This window comes from Sorex fumeus, unplaced genomic scaffold (genome assembly GCF_029834395.1).
Source record: "Sorex fumeus unplaced genomic scaffold, SorFum_2.1 ptg000030l, whole genome shotgun sequence".
Classification (NCBI taxonomy): domain Eukaryota; kingdom Metazoa; phylum Chordata; class Mammalia; order Eulipotyphla; family Soricidae; genus Sorex; species Sorex fumeus.
This window is the reverse complement of record NW_026606087.1, coordinates 2,540,595-2,563,605: the sequence shown is the minus strand read 5'-3', so window position 1 is coordinate 2,563,605 and position 23,011 is coordinate 2,540,595. Positions and strand designations below refer to the sequence as shown.

The 23,011-nt window shown below is 43.4% G+C and overlaps 1 protein-coding gene across 1 annotated transcript in view; it reads left to right on the top strand.

Annotated features, from left to right (window-relative positions):
- The first annotated feature begins 1,684 nt into the window (after window positions 1-1,684).
- The window catches only part of INSC (INSC spindle orientation adaptor protein), a 143,168-nt gene continuing 121,841 nt past the window's right edge, over window positions 1,685-23,011 (top strand). Inside the window, exon 1 of the mRNA XM_056116094.1 lies at window positions 1,685-1,892. The gene's annotated coding sequence lies outside the window, so the exon portion shown is untranslated. The remainder of the gene's footprint in view (window positions 1,893-23,011) is intronic.

Below are 23,011 nucleotides of genomic sequence, written 5' to 3'. Positions count from 1 at the left end.
CTGTATTTAAGCAAAGAACATTGCTCTATAGTAAAATATGAAAAGGTTATAGGGGAAATAGAAAAACAAGCAATTCATTACAAATACAAAGTCCAGAGTTACTAGAATGTTTGACTTATAAGTAACCAACTTGGGGAATTGTGACAATGAGAGGTCAAACACAAAAGAAAGGTTAAAGATTAACTGGGGGTGTTAGGGGTACTCTTAAGCTTCTCTTGGGATGAGAAAAGGGGTAATTCACTGATGTAGCCTATCTTGTACATATATATATACGTATATGTATATATGTGTGTGTTTACATAAATTTCCATGAGGTATGTTGTACTCTCATGAACCACACAAATAATGAACCATATATTTAACCACACAAATATTCTCATGAACTATACAAATAAACATCCAAGGCATACTGGAAAATTTGTCAGTCCCATGGGAAAGAGGTGAAGGTGGACAGGGGCGGGGTCTTCAGAAACCCCCAGGTAGGAGGAGCGCCAGGGTTCATAGTTAAGCAGGTTGCTTGTGTACATTTTTCAGGTAACTCTTCCTCCAATCACAGCTGGGGTCTTGAGAATGCTGGGGGCATGGATCATCAGGTTCTTAGGAAATTTCATTCGGCTTGTCCTGGTCAGTGATCTCTTTGGTTGGCAGTGTGTTCTGCATTGCTGTTTCCTTCAGTTTGACTTTATCGAAGCTGGCAATTCCCCTCCTGTCCTATTTGTCTGCCATTTTCTTGAAGTAACCCGTGAAGTTTCACTTGAGCTTGCGCAGTCCTGGTGCTCCCACTCGCTCTGCAGCAGCAAGGGATAATACAACATTTGAATATTTGAAAAAAATCTATACATCCATTGATCTATTATAATTTGACTTTTATGGATTTGTGCATAAATTATACTTAATGTGAGATAGTGGTGCATTTTAATGTGGTGTGGGGTGAGAATATAAAAAGTTAAAGAGTACCGGAAGCATCTTAAAATATCATGTATAGAAAACAGTTTAGATATTTCTCAAAAAATTTAGAATATATCTTCTATATGACCCAGCATTCCATTTCTTGGCATATAACTTCCAAACACACAAAAAATGTTAATTGAAAAGATACAGGCAATCCTACACTCATTTCAAGACTTAATAAAATATTCAGGATATAAAAAATCCCTCAGATGTTCAATTTCAGTTAAATGGGTAAAGAAGTTGTGGTATGTGTATGTACAGAACGGAATAGCATGCAACTATAAGAAAAAATAAAATCTTGCAATTCTCTGTAACTGGAAGCAAAATAAGCCAGAAGGAAAGAACTGATGACAGATAATCTCACTCATATGTGATATGAAAATAAACATAAGAAGGGAATAAATGTAATGAATCTTGACAAACTCTTGGTTCTGGACCAAAATTTCAATTACCATAAAGGAAGGAAGTGAGAGGAATGAAGAGGAGTAGTAGAAGTAACATAAAGATATTGGTGAAGGAAACTAGGCATTTTTGGAGATGGTGAGGTACAGTATTGATAGATCAAGACCATAAACATTAAGAATACTGTAAATTTGTTACCTTAACTACATACAAAGAAAAATCTCTTCCCCCCAGTCTCTTTCCATTAGGTGCAGAGAAATCTCTCTTCCACCAGAGGGCGCACCAAGCAGGCACTTAAACATTCTTTGACAGAATCCCAGTCTCCCAGTAGGGTCCCAGACAGGTCTTCCAGATTCACCACTCATCCTTCCCTCTCTCTCTGCTTTGGTTTTCTGGCCCTTACTTTTGGGATAATGACTCCCCCTCTAACAGAGGTGAGGAGGCATCGACCTACTGAAGATACTCGGGAATCTAGGGGCAAGTGGTAGTCCTTAGGAAGGCCAGAAGACTCCTGAGAGACAGAGAAAAGGGCAGCCACGGTGAGACCCATTTTATTGACTTTTCATTTTCATTAAAGGGCAAAAGTTGGGGGGTTGAAATGGAGGAATAGAAAAGGGGGGCATTAAGGTCAAGGACAATCCCTCATTGATCTTCTTCCTCATCCTCTTTTTTTAAAAAAAATTATTTTTATAAAGTTGTTCACAATAACCTGAGCCTAATTTCTTCACATCAGATTCTTTATGTCAAAATGCTGACTGAGATGCTTGGAAGCTCAGAGTTGGGGGTAGCTGGAGTTGAGGGGTGGGCGAAGTCAAAATTAGGGAGATTTTATGCAAATATTAGTCTTGAATTTAATATCAAAAGAAAGAATTAGTAGATATGTTTTTTTCATATAAAAAGTAGTTACTTTTTCTAATTATAAAATAAAATCGTTCAATATATAAAATTTAGAAGATGTAAGAAAGCCCCCAACCCCACATTAAGGAAAAGATGGGAGGAGTATGTTTCATAACAGTGGTCATTTCATAACACAGAAATCTGTCATGAATAATTTCATGCATGGTTCATCTTTTGTATCACATGTATAGACTGATAGAGATAATATCACAAAATTTACTTTAAAATCTACTCCTTTCATTGTACATATTTTCATACCACTCCATGTTATAATGCACTATTGTTCATATTCATTCAATAAGTATACCATAGTTTATTTATTTATTATGTACTTTTAAATTATTTACAGAATTTCATTATTGTATGTATGCTGTAATAATAACTGTTGGATTTCAGATTTGAGAAAGATTAGTATTTTGGGGGGAGTGTAAATGAGCATAATCAGCAATTGTTTAAATTTAATTTTATTTTAATCTAATTGTTGTTCATGAGGAGCTAACCAGGTGACACACTAGGGCATGGGGTTAAACCTAGGGATGCTTGGGGCTGAGGAGGGAGGCATGTAGTGCCAAAGGACAGACCCCAGGACCTCATGCGTGCAAGGTATGTGCTCTACCACTTGAACTACACAACCAATCCTTAATCTAATTTATGCTTAATGTGGTGCCATATTTTATTGTTTCTAAGAGTGGAACTATGCAAAGAGTAAATGTATTTTTAGTTTTTGCTTGATATAGTCAAAATACCATTTTATATTAAAATTAGCCATATCCTGTTTACTTCTGTCTCACCAACTAGATATGCTATCGAATGTCTGGATGCCCTGACATAGGGGATCCCAGAGCAATATAAACAACAGGCAACAGAAACAGACCCAGAGACTCAAATATAGGATGAAACAAACAGGAAGGAAATGTGAGACATTAGGAGAAAGCCCTGCCAGTGAAGCGTGCTGTCCAATGACAGCATGGGCTTCTTAGAAAGCAATAGACTGGATATGCTTTGGGAGAACTCAGTGACCCTTCATCAGAAGCTTTTGTAGAAGGTGTTAGCAATTTAGCACTGGAGCTAGGATATTTGGTGCTTGGAGAAAAACATATAGTTATATTGATTGATATATCATTTAAAATCCATTATTCTGTGCCCATGGATCTCAATTAGGTCTTTATTATTACAAGGAGCTCATATACCTTCATTTATTTTTGGGGGGGGGCGTGGGGGAAGGGTTGAGAAGGGGCATGCTGGCTGTACTCAGAGCTTACTCCTCGTTCTGTGTGTTCAAGATCACTCCTGGCAAGCTTCACATGGAATACTGGGATTGAACCTTAATTAGCTGCATGCAAGCAAGAGCCCTACTCACTGTACTATCTCTCTTGCCCTGCAAATCATATACCTTTAGTGCTTTCACTCTCCCATTTACTTCTAGAGCATATATTCTTAAGATACAAATCCTCTTCTACCATTCTTATGCGAAGCTTCCGACCTTGCTTCCTACTTCACAGAAATTTCAGAAAGACAATGTTCAGAAAGGGGCCTATAGAAATTCCACTAAAACAATTATCTACTACTATTCTCTGTTCCCAGGTACTTCACCCTAGATGCCCTTTCCATGCTCCTAGCTAGTACTATCTCTTCCATTTGTTCGCTGGAATTCATATTAAATTTGTCATATCCTTTCAGCTATTCTCTACCATAATTTTCTCCCACTTCTGGTCTTTCATATTCACTCTGTTCCATCTCATTAGTTTCTTTATTGTTTCTCAGACACCAAGTACATGCTTCTTTTAGTATTTGCTTTCATTTTTTCCCTTTTCTTTGTAAGGGTTTCTCACAGATAACTATTTGTATAACTTAACTATTTTATCTCCATTTACATTAATTGGACAGAAAAAAAATAGTTTATAGATTCTTTATCCAAAAGATAAGATCTAGACATAAGTAAAGGCTTCAAACAAGGCCACAGAAAGGAGAAAAGCATAAGAATGAACAAATTATCATGCAATTAATTTTGATAGCATAAATCAAAATAAATGACTATGTGATTATATTAATTTGAATAAAACTGACTTGAAGGTAAACAACATCATAAAGGTCACCATTTAATAAGAGAAATTCATTTGCTAATAGAATGTAAAAATTATTCTAAATATTAAACCAGAGAAATAATACAGTGGTTAAGGTTCTTGTCTTGCACACAGACAACCTAGGTTTAAACCCCAGCACCACATATGGTCCCTCAAGCACCACTGGAGTAATCCCTGAGCACAGAAGCAAAAGTAAATATTGAGCACTTCTGAATGTGGCCCCAAGCTCCACTACCTCCCCTAAATAAGAATTATAAATATATATGCAACTAATAACACAGACTCAGAATATATAAAGCAGAAATCTATATGTATAATGGAACATTTTAACACACTCTCTTTAATAACTATCTCTTAGCTTGAAAATGAATTATTATGTTTATTTCTCTCAAGTGAGAGAATAGATATATCCCAAGTTTTGTGAATGATGCCAGGAACTAGTCTGGCTTTAATTTATTATTTACTGCACTAAATTGCCTCCAGCAATAGTGAGTTCAAGATGTTCTGAAGTCACATATTTTTTTTCTTTTGGGAATGCTCTTACTCCTAGAAGGTTTTCTGATTGTGTTCTGGACTGAAACCTGTCTTCCTCTTTACAATTTTATTAATGCAACTTGAACATGTTCTGGAGAATTTGTCTCCAGAAAAAAATCAGTCTATCTGAGACCACATCTTTTAAACTTAAGTTTGGTATAACTTGCAGGGAATTTAAAGCAAATTTATCTCCTACGAAACCTTAGGCTGGGCACAATTTCTATTAGAAGTGTCTTTTTTTCTGGGCAATTTTCCATCCATCATCAATAATATATCTGGGGGTTGGCATTACGACTTTTCAATTACTCAAATTGTCAGAGTTTTCATCTCCTATTGAAACTTTTCTGGAAGCTCCTGTGGTAGCTGTTGTGTATGCTTGATAGTATAACTAAAGCTATGCTATGCTGCCTTTGGCAGGCACTTAGCCAGTGTTATAAATCTCTTTCTGTCAAAATCATGATGGCAATTTAGAGGCTTTCTTGAGAGTTCGGTGCTTCTCTAGAGAGATTTAAAAGGGGAAACCTATGGGAACTTAGAGAGTTTGTAGGTCTTGGCTTTTTCTCTGGACCTGATTATTATCATTTTATACTATGTGCCCTCTGCCATAGCTCCTCCGTCCTTCTCTGTTCTAGGTCCTGAGGACCTGGTTCTCAGTTCGTATCACCTGGGTTCCTTAGCTGGGTTTTTGTAAGTGGGACCACTACCTGGAAAGTAAAGAAAACTGAAGACTGTGTGGTGCCATGGCTTTGACATTACAACTTCTGCCAGGCAACCTATTCTGTAACTTACCAGAACACTAGCAAAGCCATCTCCCTCTCACTCTTGTAGACTTCGAAGAGGTATCAGCTTCCTATAACTGTCAGTCCAAGGTGACATCACACCATTTGCTATTCTCTTAATGCCAATCCTAAACAGCTCTTTGTTAAACTGTTTTCTAAGTGTCACCTAAGTGGCTTTCTTTTTCCTGTGGGGAATCTAACCTGAAAAGAAAAGTATCTAAATATTCATTCTACCTGAAGAAGGGTTTATTTTCTTACTTTATGAGCTCAGAGTCACTGTCAGATACACTGGTGAGGAGGATTCTTAGATTTCAGATTCTACAAATGCTTTGAGGAATGACACTCACTTAGGCTTGCTGAAGTAAGAAAGCTGTCTTAGGACCATAATGCCCCAAAGGGTGTATATATATATATATATATGTATGTATGTATGTATACACACACATATATATGTATATATATATCTCACTGTCACTGTCACTGTCCTCCCGTTGTTCATCTATTTGCTCAAGTGGGCCCAGTAACATTGTGAGACTTTTTACTGTGTTTGGCATATCGAATACGTCATGGGTAGCTTGCCAGGCTTTGCCGTACGGACGAGATACTCTCGGTAGCTTGCCGGGCTCTCCGAGAGGGGTGGAGGAATCAAACTCGGGTTGGTCGTGTCGGCTGCATGCAAGGCAAATGCCCTACTCACTGTGCTATCACTCCAGCCCATATATATATTATATATATAATATTGTATATATAGAGAGAGAGATGAGGAAAGAGAGAGTGGGGTGATGGGAGGGAAACTGGGGACACTGGTGCTGGGAAATGTACAATGGAGAAGACAGTGGTGTTGAATGTTGGAATACTGTATGACTAAAACCTAATCATGAACAGCTTTCTGAGGGTCTATCTCACAGTGATCCAATTAAAAAAAGCATTTTTTTCATAATCTTATTTATTTATTTATTTTTCTTCTTATATTTATTTATTGAATCACTGTGGGAAAAGTTACTAAGCTTTCAGGTTTAAGTCTCGGTCATACAATCATTAAACACCTCTTCCTTCACCAGTACTCATTTTTCACCATCAAAAACCCCAATATACCCCCCTCCCACCCCTCCCAATGCCTGTGAGGCAGATGATTTCCACTTAACTCTTCTCTACATTTATTACATTCATTATTTCGACAAGAGATGCACCATTATTGTTTAGAATTCCCCCCCCCCCCCCCAACAATCAGAACTGCTGAAAAGGCATTGTGAAATACTTTGTTTCTATAGTTGGTTATGAGAATCATATAATCTCGTATGGCCGCAATAGTCGCCTCGTGATTTTGGATTTCTGCAAGGAGCCAGATAATTACGAGATTGGTTTCTGTGTGTCTGGTGTTATGGCTGTGCCAGAGAGCTGCTCGTGGGGGGCAACTTGTGACCTCGGTAGGGCATGAAGGACAAGCCGGTACCGTCCCCCTTCCCATGAGTCTGCAGTTGCCCTGTAACCGGCAGCTCATACCTGGCTTTCCAATAAGCTCTGAGGTGGTGGTCACCTTGCTACCAGGGGGAAAAAGGCAGAAGGGAGCAACACCCTTTCCCTCCCGGGGAGGCATAGTGCCATAGTTTAATGCATGGTCCATTCACTTTTCTGCAGCAAGCTGCTGGGCTCTGGATTAAGTCCTTTTGCCTCTGGAGCCATCTGGTGAGGCCCCGTGTGTCTCGTCACTGCAGGCCCAAACCTGACTATCCAGTGGCCTCTGGAGGATGGTGGTCACCGGGCCGCCAAGGGGAGTAGGCCAAGACACGAAACCTATTTCCACCTGGAGTGGCCCAGCGCCAGTAACCTACTGCAGGAACAGGATGCACTTCTGCCAAAAACCTTTGGGTTCTGAGATTTGTTTCTGAGTCTGGGATCATGGCCGTTAAGCAGTTCGATCAGGAACCAGAGGGGCCATGCCTCCAATTATATAGCTGAGCCAGAGGTGGTTTGTGGGTGTGTCTCCCACATAACTAACTTTTGGCCGTTTACTTTCTTGGTCAACTTTGCCCCAAGTTTCTGGGGTCTGGCCAAAGGCACAGCAGCAATTTTGGGGTATCTGAAAGTCTGACGGTGCCATAAGGCTGCTGATGCACTCGCCTCACAGGTACAGATTGACCTGCTGGTGGCACCATACCCCCTAAGCTTTTTTTTTTTTTTAAAGAAGGCTGTCATGAATTCTCATACCTGTGAGTACCCTTCCACCAACTGTTGAGCATTATCTTGTCGCTTCTCTGTGGAGACCTGAGGAGAGGTTATACATTTGGAATTGAAAGAAAAATGGAAAATAATCTTAAAGGGAATTAAAAATTGTTAGGATCTAGAGGTACCTCATGAAACCACAGGCACAGAGAAGCTACTGGGTCTCCTCAACAAGAGGTGCAAATGCTCTTCTCAGGCAAAATATTTGGAAACCATGTTCTTTATTTCATAAAGAAGTGTTTGTGATCTGGATCTCTGTATCTTTTTAGTTCATGGTTCCTGGATGATTTCTGATGCTTTCCTCCCTGCTCTGTCACTTTGGTCATCTATTTATTTATTTTTCTTTTTTTAAAAATTAAAAAAAATTTAAATTTTTTAATCTATTTCCTCCATCTTCTTGAAACCACAGAAGTGGATCATATACTTTATGTACACAGTTCACTGCACTAGGAAACAGGGAGACTAGTCTTTTAAGAAGAATGGTGAGCAAGACAGAAAATATTTAAATAAATAGAAAACAAGGACATGTCAGGGGTGATAAGTGACACCAACAGGGGAGTGGCAGGGGAGGGTTCTTTTAGTTTGGTTGGTGAGGGAGGACCTTTTTCAAGATGACGTGACTCAAAGACATAAGGGGGATAAAAAATCCCATGGGGTTTGTGATTTAAAGTAAAACATTTAGAATTTATACTCTAGTGCAGTAACAAGAAGTTGTTGAAGAACTTTAGGTCAAAGGATATGCTCGCACTGACATTTTCCCAGCATGGCTCTGACTGCTGCATGGTTAATAAAGTTCAGATCGATTGGGATTCAACGTGGAGACAGAGCAGACAGGAATGATTGATTGATTAGATGGTGGGGGTGAGATGTGTAATGCAGTAAATATGAATAAAAAGATGCTCCTGGTCTTTGTTTCCATTGGCTGAGTAAGTTGTGGCATGTAATGAATTGCTTTGAGTTTAACTCAAATATTTCTAGAACCTCTGCAGGAGGGGAAAGTTATTTCCTTTCACTCTCCACAGCTTCTTCAATGGCTCCCCATGCCCATCTTGATTTTATCATTGGGCTTCATTCTGCTGGGATTCTGGTTCACATTTAACCTCGTCTAGGGACAACAGCTTTTAGCGCCACCCTGGGTGGGTGCCCTGACCATGAAACAACATTCTAGCTCTTTCCTCTTCTTTTTTTAAATTTTATTGAATCACCATGAGATAGTTAGAAGCTTTCATGTTTGGGAAGTTGCACAATGATCAAACACCCATCCCTCCACCAGTGCACATTCCCCACCACCAATATCCCTGGTATAAACTCCCTTTCCCACCCTCCCCCTGCCTCCATGGCAGACATGATTCCCCATAATCTCTACTTTGGGGCATTATGGTTTGCAATACAGACACTGAGAGGTTATCATGTTTGGTCCTTTATCCACTTTCTGCACACATTTCTCATCCCGACCGATTCCTCCAGCCATCTTTTTCTTAGCGATCCCTTCTCTATTCCAGCTGCCTTCTCCTCTTTGCTCATGAGGCATGCTTCTAGCTACGGAGCAATCTATCTGTCCCTTGTATCTACTATCCTTAGTCTTTCCCCTTCTGACAGAGCTTTACGCTCCCTGCAATCCCTGTGTTGGAAGATCTATCAACTTGGAATCAACCATGTCCTCAAACTCAGAACTGGAGCATTAATTTAGTTTGTGTTTATTGTTATCACTGGCTGCATTTCAGATATAGATGTCTTTCAATGCTGACAACACTAATCATTCCTAGTCAACTCCTAATCATACGTTCATTCCTAATCAGGGAAGTTGAGATGGTCCTTCCTTGAGTCTCTAAAGCCCTCACTTCTTCTTCTTTACTGACAATAAGTCACCCTAAGTCACTTGGCATCTTACCTTACCTCTACTCCTCCATTCTAAGCCCCCTCCTGGCATGTTCTCTCAGCTGCAGTTACCCTTTCTTCTATGCTTTGTGCAAGTCTGCATCTATGTTCTTGTTCTGCACCTTGTGAAAAGGCCCTTGTAAGGTCTAGAGTCAGACAGATCCGACTCTGACTCTTTCATTTTCTCTTCACTGGCTGTATGGTGTTGGGTCAGCTCCTCAATGTCTCTCAGCCCCTGTTCCCTTGTCTCTAAAGTGGGAATAGTAATAACTACATCATTATCTTGTGGTGAGACATAAATCTGGTGTCCCATAAAAAATGCTCAGTGCGGACAGCATTGGGGCATGGGAAGAAGCATCATCAATGCAACAGCAGTTATTTGTACCATATGATCCTCTCCCCAAGATGACTTCTTCAATTGCCCGCAAAGTTCATCTTTCTCCCTGAACTCAGTAACACAAGAAGTGGTAGACTCCATGTTTGCAAACCAAAGCCGTTTCTAGAGTCAGACCCTTGAAAGAACTCATTTCAGAAGGTTACCATGCTGTCCCCAGGTGAGCCAGAGCAAGAATCTGAAAATCCAAAGGATACAAGGATAGCCAGTGAGTTAGTCCCTCAATTTGGCATCAAGACAGAGTCAGAGGTAACATTTCCCTGCCTTATGTCTGCTGATTTTGTCAAAGGTGCTGCCTGCCCCCTTAGACTTTGGAAAGAGGGCCTCTGTCTTACTTCGGCTTGGCACTCTGAGATTCCAGAGAGGTGGGGCTTCAGAGGCTGACCAAAAAGGAGTATGTTAGCTGGTGCTGGTCTGGAACCTTGATCAGGTAAGCAGCTTCATCCCTGAGTAAAACAGCTTTTGTCAAAATGTCCCATCTTTCTAGGGAGGTGGACCTTTAAATTCATTGGGCACCAGAATCGCCTAGAAATCTTGTTAAATTAGCCCCCTTCACCTTAAACCTAGAGTTTCTGATTCAGTAGCTCTGGAGAAAGACTCTAGAGAAAAGCTCCTGGAAGTTTTGTTTTCTCTGCAATTGCAGAGGTGTCAGGATGCTGCAGATCTAGGGCTGCTCCTAGGACACCGTCAAGGGGAGCTGCTCTGAGGCACTTTCACTCTTTGCCTCTTGTCTCAGAAATGGATGTAGGGACAGGTTAAAGTGACAGGAGTCTTGAGTTTTCTTTTTGTTTTTGTTTGATGTGTCTGGTGGCCATGCCTGATGGTGCTCAAAGTTTACTGCTGGTTCTGTGCTCAGGGATCCCTCCTGGCAGTATTTGGGGGGACCATATAAGATGCTAGGGATCAAACCTCTGTCATCTGCTTGCCAGGCAACCACCCTTCTCTGTACTATTTCTCTGATCTTTGAGCTTTACTTTCACTAACTTGCTCTTTGGTGGTGTGTTTGAAGGTAGTTTGGGCTGTGCGTAATGGCAAAGAGCTCATTATTTTAAGTAAGAGTGGAGATTTATTGGAAGGGTGGTCAGGGATCTCTCTAAGGAAGTGAAGAATTGAACAGTGAAGACTTGGGACCAGTGGGGAAGTCCTGGGGACCTTAGCAGCTGGATTTCATGTGCTAGAGTTCCCAGACACTCCAGTCAGGCAACTCGGTTGCTGATAATCTCTACTCCAGTCTATGAAACTTCTAAATGCTGATGAGAGGTAATCTGATTGGTCTACAGGTTACAGAACCCTCCCTCAATTGCCAGTAAGCCACAGTTGGTGTAAATATGGGGGGAGCAATCAGGGTCTGTCTCCTCCAACTTCCACTACCCTGAACTTAGCAGAAGTGACCCTGAAAAGGTCTATTGAGTGACCTGGCCAAGAGTCTACCCTTCACCGAACCTCAATTTTCCTATTATAGAATGAAGACCTTGGGATGCAAGTTCATCACTCAATCAGTGTTTCTCATGCATGCCTGCATTGTAATGGCATGAGATGTTTGAAAATAGAGATCCTCAGGGCCCTAGAGCTGGCAAATGGTCCACAACAGGCTTTCCAAGGCAAAGTAAAACAAAATAAAACAAAATGTTCTGATTTATAGTGTTTCCCAGCTTTAGTGATGTGCAAAAATACTCTCATCATGGCCAGTATCAAGCTAACAATTGGAGTCACTCAACATGAAATTGGGAAGAGGGTCACCCAGAGTGCAGATCCCTCGTCCTCCAACAGGCACTGATTTGGAACTTCGGAGGGAGGCCTAGGAAGCTACATTTCACCCTCAGCCAATTCTTTCAGAACTTGGCACCCAGGGCTCTGCCCCCAGACTATTTATATTCTTCCAATCTATTATAGGTTCCCATAATGACTCTAGGAGTCAGAGACAAATTTCCCTTTGACAGTACTGGGAAACAAAGTCTGGAGAAATGAGTGGTCTGTTGCCGACCTGAGTCAATGATGAGTTGACTTCAGCTCTGGCCTGGTTTACTGCTCTGTGTTCTTCTTGAGTCCTCAGTCCACCACCATCACTCCTGGAAGTAAGACAGTCTCAATATGCCTATCTGAGGGATGCAGGAGGGAACTACAGGATGGATGATTGTGGCCAGGGGTACTGGCATCCACGTCTATCTCTGCTCTCTCTGGGTATCTGGCATTTCAAGTCATGCTCATCCTGATCCTCAGGATGATTTCTTCATCCCTGGTGCCGAAATCTGGTCAGCATGTATTTTTGTGTGGGCCTCAATCTGAATAACCTCTCTGAGCAGGTGGAGGGCAGAGTGGAGGACAATGTCAATGCTGGAGCAGAAAGTGCCAGGATGGAGGCCAGGTGAGGTGCACTGAGACACAGTCGGGCTGTCAAGAATGGAAGCTGAAAAACAGAAGGGCAGGCAAGGAAAGTATAAAGTACTGATGAGCACTTAAGTTCTTTCAGACCCTTTCAGGGGAAGCCGGGTGCACTTTGAAGCTAGATTTCATAAAAAAAATTTCGTTTTGGAGCCACATCTGGCAGTGCTCAGGGCTCTCTCCTGGCTCTTCAATGTCACTCCAGGTTTGATCCCTGCACCCCATATGGAGCCCCCCAGGGGCACTTGAGGGACCATATGAAGTGCTGAGGATTGAATCTGGGTCAGCCGCTTGCAAGGTAAATGCCCTGCCCACTGTACTATTGCTCTGTACCTCATCCTTAGCTTTGAGCTATAGTGATGTCTGCCTTGCTTATTCTACGAAACAGTGGTTCTTCACAGTGGCATCCCATCACCTGAGAATATTTTAGAATGGCATATTGTGGGGACTCAGAGTGTCTCCTCCTCTTTGAGTCATTGCCTAAACCAGTGTCTCTCAGCTGAGAAATATATGATCCTTTTGTGGGTGCTCAGGATATTCCAAGAGGACAACAGGTGATAAAAATCACATAAATTGGTGGAGAAAGGCACAGCATGAGACTGAAGGACAGGAGGTCACCAGAATTAAATATGATCTGAAGGGGACCACGGTCTGAAAAAGGTTGAGAAACATTGATCTAAACCATGGGATTCAGGATTCAGTTTTTATTTTTTTTTCCCAGAGTGGTAAAATTACTTCTCTTCAAAAACTTGTTTCCAATGTAGATGTTTCCCAAAGCCACCAGGCTGAACTGTCCTTTCATCACAAAGTGATATTGGAAACCACTGGTTCATTCTAGGCTGGGGTGAAGGTTGGAAGACACAGAACCCATGGACAGTGCCCTGGATGCACAGGCCACACTGGGACCCCCTTCTGGGGATGCTTGTGGGGAGACTCAGGGCTGGCACACTCCTGCCCCTTCTTGGAGATGTCCAGCCTAGTGTGGAAGCTTCAAGCGGCAGGGGAATTCCAAGACTGGACTGTTAAACTCATCTGGTCTTGTCTGCGGGCCTGTTTTCTCATCTTTCAGGACTCTGGACTTTTCTCCTGGTCCCATTATGACTCTGTGCCTTTTATCCTGACTCCCTCTTTCACTAACATTTTGTCCACTCTCTGCTGGGAACATCTAATGTGCTCTGTTTCCCCGAGGCTTGGATTCTCATGCCATGCCTTTGGTTGGTGGGCCTTATTCAGCCTTATTGGGACCCGAGGGCTGAAAAGCCCTCCTGGGCCAGTCATGGGCAGTGTTGAGAGCCTCAGGGTAGTTCCTGAGAGAGGCCAGTGTCTGGTCAGACATGAGAGAAGAGTCAGCCTGAGTCTCTGTCCAGTGACTTTGTAGGGTACGCAGAGCAGAAGGAGTTTGGAGTTGAGACTGGGTCAACTATTGACTGGATAGCAAAATGAAAAACCTGAAATCTTCCCTCCACTTAGGTCACCGTGCGTCCTTCCTGAAGTGCCATGTGAAGCTGGTGCAGGTAGCCCAGGCTGTTTGGGAGGAGACAACATGGGGACAGGCTTGAAGCTCCTTCCCTGTTTGTAGCCCTGGGTTGTTTCTACCTTGTATCTGTGTTTTAATGGTCAGGAAGGCCTCCTGCTTCGGGGTGGAGCTTGCTGTTGGCCCAAGTCTGGACTCCCTGAGCCAGCTAAGGGATGGAATTTCCATTAAGAATTAAACAGGACAGCCCTGGGAAGCCAGGCAGGGGGCGGGGGATGAGCTTCCTCTGGACTGCTTCAGTTCTGAACTGCTCTGACACCTTTGCCTTGAGTCACAGGCCTTGCTGGCACCATGGCCCAGAAGGATGGGCAAGGAGAAAGGAGTTCCCTTCGGGGGCCTCTGTAAGGATACTTGGAGTTGCTGTGGCCAAGACTGGAGTCATGAGGAGGCCCCCGGGGAATGGAGAGGCAGCCTGTGAAGATACAGGCAGCTGGAACCAATGGGGACGACAGGATCCCAAGAAGCTGGGCCGTGCCGTATGTATCTGGGCAAGTGTGTGTGTGTGTGTGTGTATGTATGTGTGTGTGTGTGTGTGTGTGTGTGGTTTGTATTGTGGAATCGGGGTTTGGGGGGCATTTATACTACATGTCTCAGGGGAACGTTTAGCAAACTCAGCCTTTTTCTTAAATTAACCCTGAAACACAGGCTAGGACTTCGAACCTGGAAACAAAAGATGCCCAGAATTTTTTCTTAACACTTATCCTGTTTATAATCTAAGTTTCATTCCATTTCTAGCATACTAAAATGTATCTCAGCACTCCAAGTACTTTTATCGGGTCTCATCTTATACTTCTAACAACGTTTGAACTACGTCAAGGTAATTATGATCCCCACCATAAATGTGGAAAAACTGAGACTCAAAGAATTTAAGTGACTTCTTCAAGGGCACACAGCTAGAAAGTAGTGGAGAATATACAATATAAGATCTCTTTGAGGACAAAGTCCGGAACTTTTCAGGACAAAGTCCAGAACTTTTAAAATCTTTTTCTTTTAATTGCAGAGGTTGAGTGTTTGGGTTATACCTGATCGTGTTCAGAGCTTACTTCTGACTCTGTGCTCAGGGATCACTCCTGTAAGTGCCCAGGGGTCATATGTGGTGCCAGGGATTGAACCTGCATTCACAGTGGCCAAGACAAGTGTCTTATCATCTGTGCTATTTGTCTCTCAGATCCTGGGCTGTTTTAACTGTATTAGATGACATAACAGAAATACACTTAGAAAACATACTCTATAAACATTTCTTTTGCTAGAAAATATTTTGTATATCTTCTAGGAATGCTGTGTTTCAGGTGAGTGGCTGGTGGTAAAAATTCTGTCCCCAGTTTCTGAAATATCCCTTGAAATAAAAATTGAAGGGGCCTAGGCCCTTTTAAGAGTACAATGGATATAGAGGTTGCCTCACATGCTGCCAACCCAGATTCCATCCCTGGCACCCCATGTGGTGCCCTGAGCTCCAATATGAGTAAGTCCTGAACTCTAAGATAGGAATAATTCCTGAGAACTGCTGAAATAAAACTAAACAATGAAAGGAAAAGAAATAGAAGGTCCTCTAAGGGACTGAGTAGCTGTGGGAGTAGGACTACAGTCAGATAGAGACTGGAGTCAAATTTACTTGTCAGGGATGCCCAGAGATTTGAGAAGTTGAGTTGCTATTAGGAGCTTCAGTGGGGCCAGGGCCAGGAAGTAGTCATTTTATTTTATTTTATTTGCTTTTTGGGCCACACCTGGCGATGCACAGGGGTTACTCCTGGCTCTGCATTCAGGAATTACTCCTGGCGGTGCTCAGGGGCCCATCTGGGATGCTGGGAATTGAACCTGGATCTGCCGTGTGTAAGGCAAATGCCCTACCTGCTATGCTATTGCTCCAGCCCCCAGGAGTAGTCATTTTAGCTACAGACCGGACTGAGAAAGGGAAGGGCAGCACCACTTAGATGGAGATAGAGCTGGTCTCCATTTCCCTGAATACAAAGTACAAGAATATTGATCCACCTTGCATGAGAAACTTAGGTGAGAAGGAGAACTCCCTTGCCAAGAAGAAGAGGGCTTTAAGCTGGGGGACAGAGCCCCAGGGAGGGGAGGGGTCCTTTCCCCCTCAGAGTCCCATACTTTTTCAGGGCATGTGTGAAAGACACTCCCATTCCTGAATAACAACATGCAGTAGCCTCGCATTAGTGGCAGGGTGGGGGGAATGGGATGGAATGGCCTTGGAGTTTCCTTCCAGGGAGCTTTTGGGTAGGAATCACATTCCTGAGTTTTTTGGGTAGGAATCAGACTTCTCTGGACTCAGACTCGGGGCTAAGGAAGTCCTGAGTCTGCAGCACTCCAGCCCCCACCCCTCCAGCCTCTAGCCCCAGCCCCCAGCCCCTGTCATTTTTGGCAGGTCGCTGATCTAGGAGGTGACTTCATGTGACTGATTTCGGTTCCAAGGGGGGAAACACCGGTGGTGAGGAAACCAAATCGCTTTCTAGACCTTCAGGGGCTGCTCGGGAGTTCGGCGGGAGTCTCGGAACCGCGCCCAAACCCCTCCTTGTCTTGTTTCAGCTCCAAGGGAAACGGTTGCGGTGCATTCCCTTGCCCCTCTCCAGATGTTGGCACGCAGGCACATGTGGGCATCCCCCGCCTGGACGGCTCCAGGCTCTGGGGACTGAGCCGCCGTGACTGCCGCCGGCCCCAGGGATGAGGCCGGTCTCTAATCAGGGCCTGACCGCGGCCTCATTCCTGCGCTCCCACAGCGGAGAACGCGCTCTTTCCACTGCCCCGGCTCTAGGCACCAAAATAGCCTCGCGGCCAGCTGAGACTGGCCGGCAGCGGTGGCTGACGCGGGACCTGGGTCTGGCAGGGAACTGGCTGTTGTAGGTCCCGCGGCCGCTTCAGAGCGGGTGGGCGGGGGCAGAGGCGGGCGGGCCGGGGCCCGGGCCAGAGGGCCGCCCCTCGGGCTGGGCCGGCCGTGCGGGGTCACTTGCTCCGGCCTCTGGAGCCCCAGCTGTGCCATCACTGTCGGCTGCACGCACCAGGCTCGTTCACGGGGTGAGTAGGCAGGCTGGCAAGTGGGTCGGAGGAATCAGGGCACGGGATTCTGGAGAGTCCCCACAGGTCCTGGATCTGCCAGCATGTTTGTGGCGGTTTGCATAGAAAGTCTCCCCAAGTTCCTGCGCTGGTGAGTAGGAGTCAATGCCAAGGGAAAGAGTGTTTCTGGGCCTCTTGGACAGTTTGTAGAACTTTCAAGCAGGTGTCTCCGGGCATGAGTGTGGTAGGGAGAGGCTATGTGTTGGCGGGTGGGCACAGCTGGTCGTTGGACCCACCTGCAACAGGCTGTCTGAGAGATGTGCCTTTGTGGGCTGTGCCCCTGTGGGCGGAGAGCATGCTTGCATGGATGGACACATGTGTGTTCTGATGGAGGTACACACTGGCAGAGAGTGTCACCTGAACTTAGCCCTTCTAGGGTGACTGGACAGCTGGGTGTCCTTCCTGTGGGTCAGGCAGCTTTGGTTTTTTAGAAATGGAAGGAGGGAAGGAGTTCAGAACCTTTGCCGAACGTGCCAGTACCGCTGAGTGAACCCGAGCTGGCTGGCCAGAGTAAGGAGAGGGCTTGAGGAGAACCCCTTTATCACTCCAAGAGAGGAGGTGGGGAATATGGGAATGAGCCTTCCTCACCCATGTTCACTATGAACACTCAGAGGGGACCCATACCCATTTGCCTTAGCTGCTGTATGTGTCTCTCCAGCTTCCACACCTGTTTTACACATGCCTTCCCTCCTGGCACCCATACCAACATCATGCTTTCTACATATACATCCTACATGTACATCCTTAGGGAGAGGCATGTATGCAGTACAAACCATCTGTATGATCTCTGTGCATGCATCAGCATGCAACTCCTGACTCAACCCATTCTATGGACTTCCTTTGAGCTGGCACTTGGTATCATGAATAATGAGTCCAAGGAACTGGCCTCAGCAGGGAATATCTCAAGAAAGGACTGGGAAGATGGTGAAATAGTACCAATAGGGGGAGGGTGCAGAGGGGTCCTATTTGTTCTGGAACTGAGGCTGCCCATAGAGTCTCGGGTCTCAGCGTAGGTCTTGGGAGCATCGTTTGCCATCTTAGAGGTGAAAGGTTCATGTTGGGTGAAAGGCAAGTCTGGGTCCTGAGGTTAAGCTCAGCTCCAGGATCTGCTTTATATTCTGGGTTCTCTGTGCAGTGGTCACACAGTCAGCTTTGGAGATTGGGCAGTGAGGGGCAGTGAGTTGAACTGGGCTGATTTTTCTTGGCTGTGGTTTGAATTGCCCTTATTTTGAGTCTACTATTGGCAGACTAGGCTGGAAGGGCTCATTTTGCTTGGCCTTGCTCCCTTCCCTTCTTCCAGTGTATCTTTCATCTTAAGAGAGTCTCTCTCTTCCCAACATCTTTCTTCTGGGGGCCTCTGGGAACACAATAAACTTGGTAGTTAGAAAATATTTGATGCTGGTAATGGTTTTGGTTGTTATTAGTTCTAGACCTCTTATCCTGGCCAATCTTTCCTGGGATGGCTTCTATGGTAATTAATGTGCAACTTCAGTTGAGAAGTTAGAAAGGTGATATCCTTTTTTATTGGTACTGATAACTTGGTTCAAGAAGTTTCATCAACCTTACTAATGGGTAAGAGGGATGATCTTTGCCATTTCCTTAGCAGGTGGGTTGATACTGGTATCTCCTTTCTCCTGAGCCTGGTCCTTTACACGATCCTTGGGAATGGTTAAATAAGGGCAGGCGATAGTCACCCCAGCAGCCTCCATACAGACTGAAGGTACAGAGGGTTGGAAATCTGCACACCTTCCTGAGTTTTCTCCTTTGTGGGCTCTCAGGATTCATGAAAAGGCTGGAAACTGAAGAGGGGAGTGATTCCTTATGTTGACTCAGTCCCAGGCTCTTTATCCATTTTTAAACGAATCAAATACAAATTCCTGTCATTCCAGATATCTGAGAAACAATGGAAACTTATACAGCATCAGTGAAAAACCACTAAGTTAACACAGTTTCAGAAAAGAAATCTGACTACAGAATAATTCTAACAAACACCGTTTAAGAAATCTTTAATAGATACTGTGTTTCATTGACTTTTCAAGAGAATCATATTAGGCTATTTGTCCTTCCCTTTTTTTATGTTAAAGAAATTGAGGCTTAGCATATTTAGAAGAATTTCTATAGGTCTTTGTGACACCTGAGCTCTTACCTGTATTGTTTTCTTTTCTTACACTGGCTGCTAGGAAGCTGTTAGTCCATCACACAGCTTTCTAGTAATGCTGGTAGTTGGAAACTTAGCTTTGACTTTTACAACTTTATAGTATGCAGATATTTACTGTAAATGCTTTCATTCTTTGTAGAAAGGCATCGGAAAAAATTAATGAGCAGTTAGTCTATTGGTTTGTGAGGATGGGAACCATGCTCTGCAGATAGTCTTTTGAGCTATCTCCAATATCAAATATTTCATCTGGTTTTCAAACCATAAGTCTCAATTTTGGTATCTCTATACTTGAATTCTGATTCATGACCATATCTTGAAGCTTTATTCCTTGGGACTCTGGCGGACAATGCTCATCTCTGTGCTAGTTCAGACAATGGGGATTGTTTGGGAATGAATTGGGTCATTGAATGTAAGTTCACTGCTCTGAGTGCTTCAGTTGCCAGCTCCTCTCTGTCTCAAAAGCACAAATGTCTGGGTGCCCTAAAGATATTGACCTCTGCCCTAAGTCTGGCTCTAGCGTCTTGGCCATCCCTCCCTCAAGTGACCCCTGCCCATGCTCAAGACTCTGTCTGTGTCTCCTGGACCTGACCTTTGCTACAGCAGACACAGACTCCACGGTCTCTGATCATGGACCTCTTCTAAACTTGAAGATCAGATAAGAAGTTTGGGGGCTTTGGAGTAGGGAGATACACACAAGGGAGCTTTTCTGTCTTTACTGACTTTGTGAGACCATGAACCACTCATTTTTTCTTTCCATGACGGAGAACATCATAAGTTTGCCACGTGATAGGAATTTGTACGTCACATCTAACCTATAACACACTGAGGTCTCCAGAACCATTCAAATTGAAGGGCAGAGCTCGAGTTATATTGTCAGGATTAGGAAAGTTCTCATTCACTCCAAAATTGATCCTTTTACTTTGACTAAGTTTATTAATGTCTGAAAGGGGAGTAGTGTGTGCAAGGGAATGATGTTTATCTTTGAAGAATGACTAGAAAAGACTCTAATGTTAGACTTTCTGGCACTGTGTTGAGATCCTGCTTCTTAGTATGCAATGTTATACCCCTTGTGGACCAGGTTGTTGCTGTACTCGGTGACAAGGTGGGAAGGAGAAATCACTAGTTTGAGGATCTGGGGGATCTCTTGGTACTCAAGCACTTGCTGGAGCACTGGTATGGGTAAGAATCTTCTTAGATAAATGCCACCTCAAAAGAGAAAATCTCAGACTTGATTGCTTCCTGATGAGGATTTAAATAGCTGCCTGTACTTGAAGCTCAACCAAGTGAAAACATGTTTCCAATCCAGCACCAGAGCCTCAGAAGAGTGGTCAGACTCTCTGTGGGGGAAGGTTTCCTTACAGGGACTCTCATTGACCTAATGTCTCTTCAAGGCCTTTATTTCACAAACCTGTGAAGCAGCCTTGTGAGACAAGTTTAAGGACAGGAGCCCAGGAGCACAGTGAGGTCAAATTATCACCCAAGGTCAGAGCCAACAAGAAAATCAACAATTTCATCTCAGGATTTTCTACCCTGAAATCTGAATGGTCACTGAACTCTCGTCCTTCCAAGGCCTTGAAAGCTGGAGAACCCATCCCTGTAGGCCCCTAGGAAGCAGGGGTGGGGCTGGGGAGGCCTTCCAGGTTGGGCAGGGATCTTCTTGACCATGTTCTCATGTCCCACAAAGTGGGCGTCTGTGGCTTCAGTTCTTCACTGGAGCCATCTCTGTCCTGGGAACTGGTCCTACACCCAGACTCTATGATTTACCCAGCCTGGGATTTCCTCTCCAGATTCAGAATCTCCTCATTGCTAAGCTTAAGGGAAGTACAGGACCCTCAGAGGATGTCTCTGGGCAAACCAGACTCTGTTCGTCCTGATGCAGCGTCTGCTGGCATCAGCAATTTGGCTGGGTATTTGTGTATGGTGTTCACTTTCTTCTGGAGAAATGGAGGTTTTATTTTACAAACCAAATATCTTGGGCTTGGAAACCAGGTGAAAGTCAGTCTGTGGTCTGCATTGTGGGTTTGTTTGTGGTGCTGGTTTCAAAGATATGGTTGAAGGACAGAACAATGGGCTTGGTTGAGGGGTAGAGGAGCGTTACAGATACCAACAATGTGCAGAGCAAAGTGTAGAGTTAGAGAGGAATTGAAGTCTGTTTCCTTGCCTATAAAGTGGGGTCTTTCATGAGGCTAGTACCTCATATAGAATAGGTGACCCTAAAGGAATGTCCTGCCTTCTAGTGCCATGGCCTCTGGGAAAGAATGCAGCACCAATGGGTGAGAAACCTGGGTGAGAGATCTGATACCAGTGTTAGCTCAACCTGTGGCACATTGTGTTATTTTGCAATTTCTATGTATAAAATAAAGAAAGAACACATTTTCCTCACCCTTTTGGATTTTTGAGGATAATGAAAAGACTAAAATCAGAAATTCTCTTGAAATATGGAGAAAGTTCAGACACTATTATTTGTCTGTCACTGTCACTGTCCTCATGTTGTTCATCAATTTGCTCGAGCGGGTCTAGTAACATCTCCACTGGAGACTTTGTTGTTACTGTGTTTGGCATATCGAATACATCACGAGTAGCTTGCCAGGCTCTGCCGTGCGGGCGAGATACTCTCGGTAGCTTGCCGGGCTCTCCGAGAGGGGCGGAGGAATCAAACTCAGGTCGGCCATGTTGGCTGCGTGCAAGGCAAATGCCCTACCACTGTGCTATTGCTCCTGCCCTATTTATGTTATAAATTTTAGTTGAAATCCAATGAAGTGCCAGAAACATGGAAGATGAGTAGGACTATCCTGGGCCTCAGGCATCAAGGTGGCAAAAAAAAAAGAAAAAGGTGCAGGTCTGTTTGTGGAGCATGATCAAGGTTTTTAATATTGATATTATTTCATATTTATACAAAATTATAAGACTTTGAAAGACATCTCTTTACATATTCCTTATTTATATGAAACCCCATTTATATATTATTTTTCCCTCTCTAAGAATATAAATTATTTTAATTATTCATAATAATATTAATGTATGTATATGGGAGTCTATCTCAGATATACCTCAAATATTCAAATATATTATTATAAATATCCAAATATTTTAACATTATAGATATTCAAATATTCAAGTGCATCTCAAATATATCTCAATATCTCAAATATTCATAGTTCTGAATGAGTTAGGACTAAGCTGGAGACATGATGACTCTTTAACCCCAAATACTTTAAAAGCATATTCTCTAGCCATGGTATAATTCTGTCCCAGTAATGTCCCAATGGCTCTCTTATTTCTCTTTCCATTCAGGACAAATCTGCATATTGAATTTAATCATCTTGTCTCTTTAGTCTTCTTTCATCCAGAACAAAGCTGTTGCTTTATCTTATTTGAACTTTAAGTCTCAACTCAGATAGCCAGTTATGCAAAATATCCCTAAATTTAGGTTATTTGAGGATTCTTTAAGATTAAGATTAAGTTCTTAACATTAAGATTAAGATTTAAGTTATGCAAATGGGGCATGAGTACCACTAAAACGATTTTATCCTATCAGCAAGCAGGACACAGGGATAATGTTAGTGCTAGTGGTGGGAGCATTTTCATTAGATGCTTAAGGTGATGTTCACCTTTGTGTCTACTATAAAATTACTGCTTCCGCTTTACAATTCACAGTAATTTATGTAGATTTAATTTGAGACTATGGAAATATTTTGTCATCAAGACTTCACTTGTGAATTTTATCAT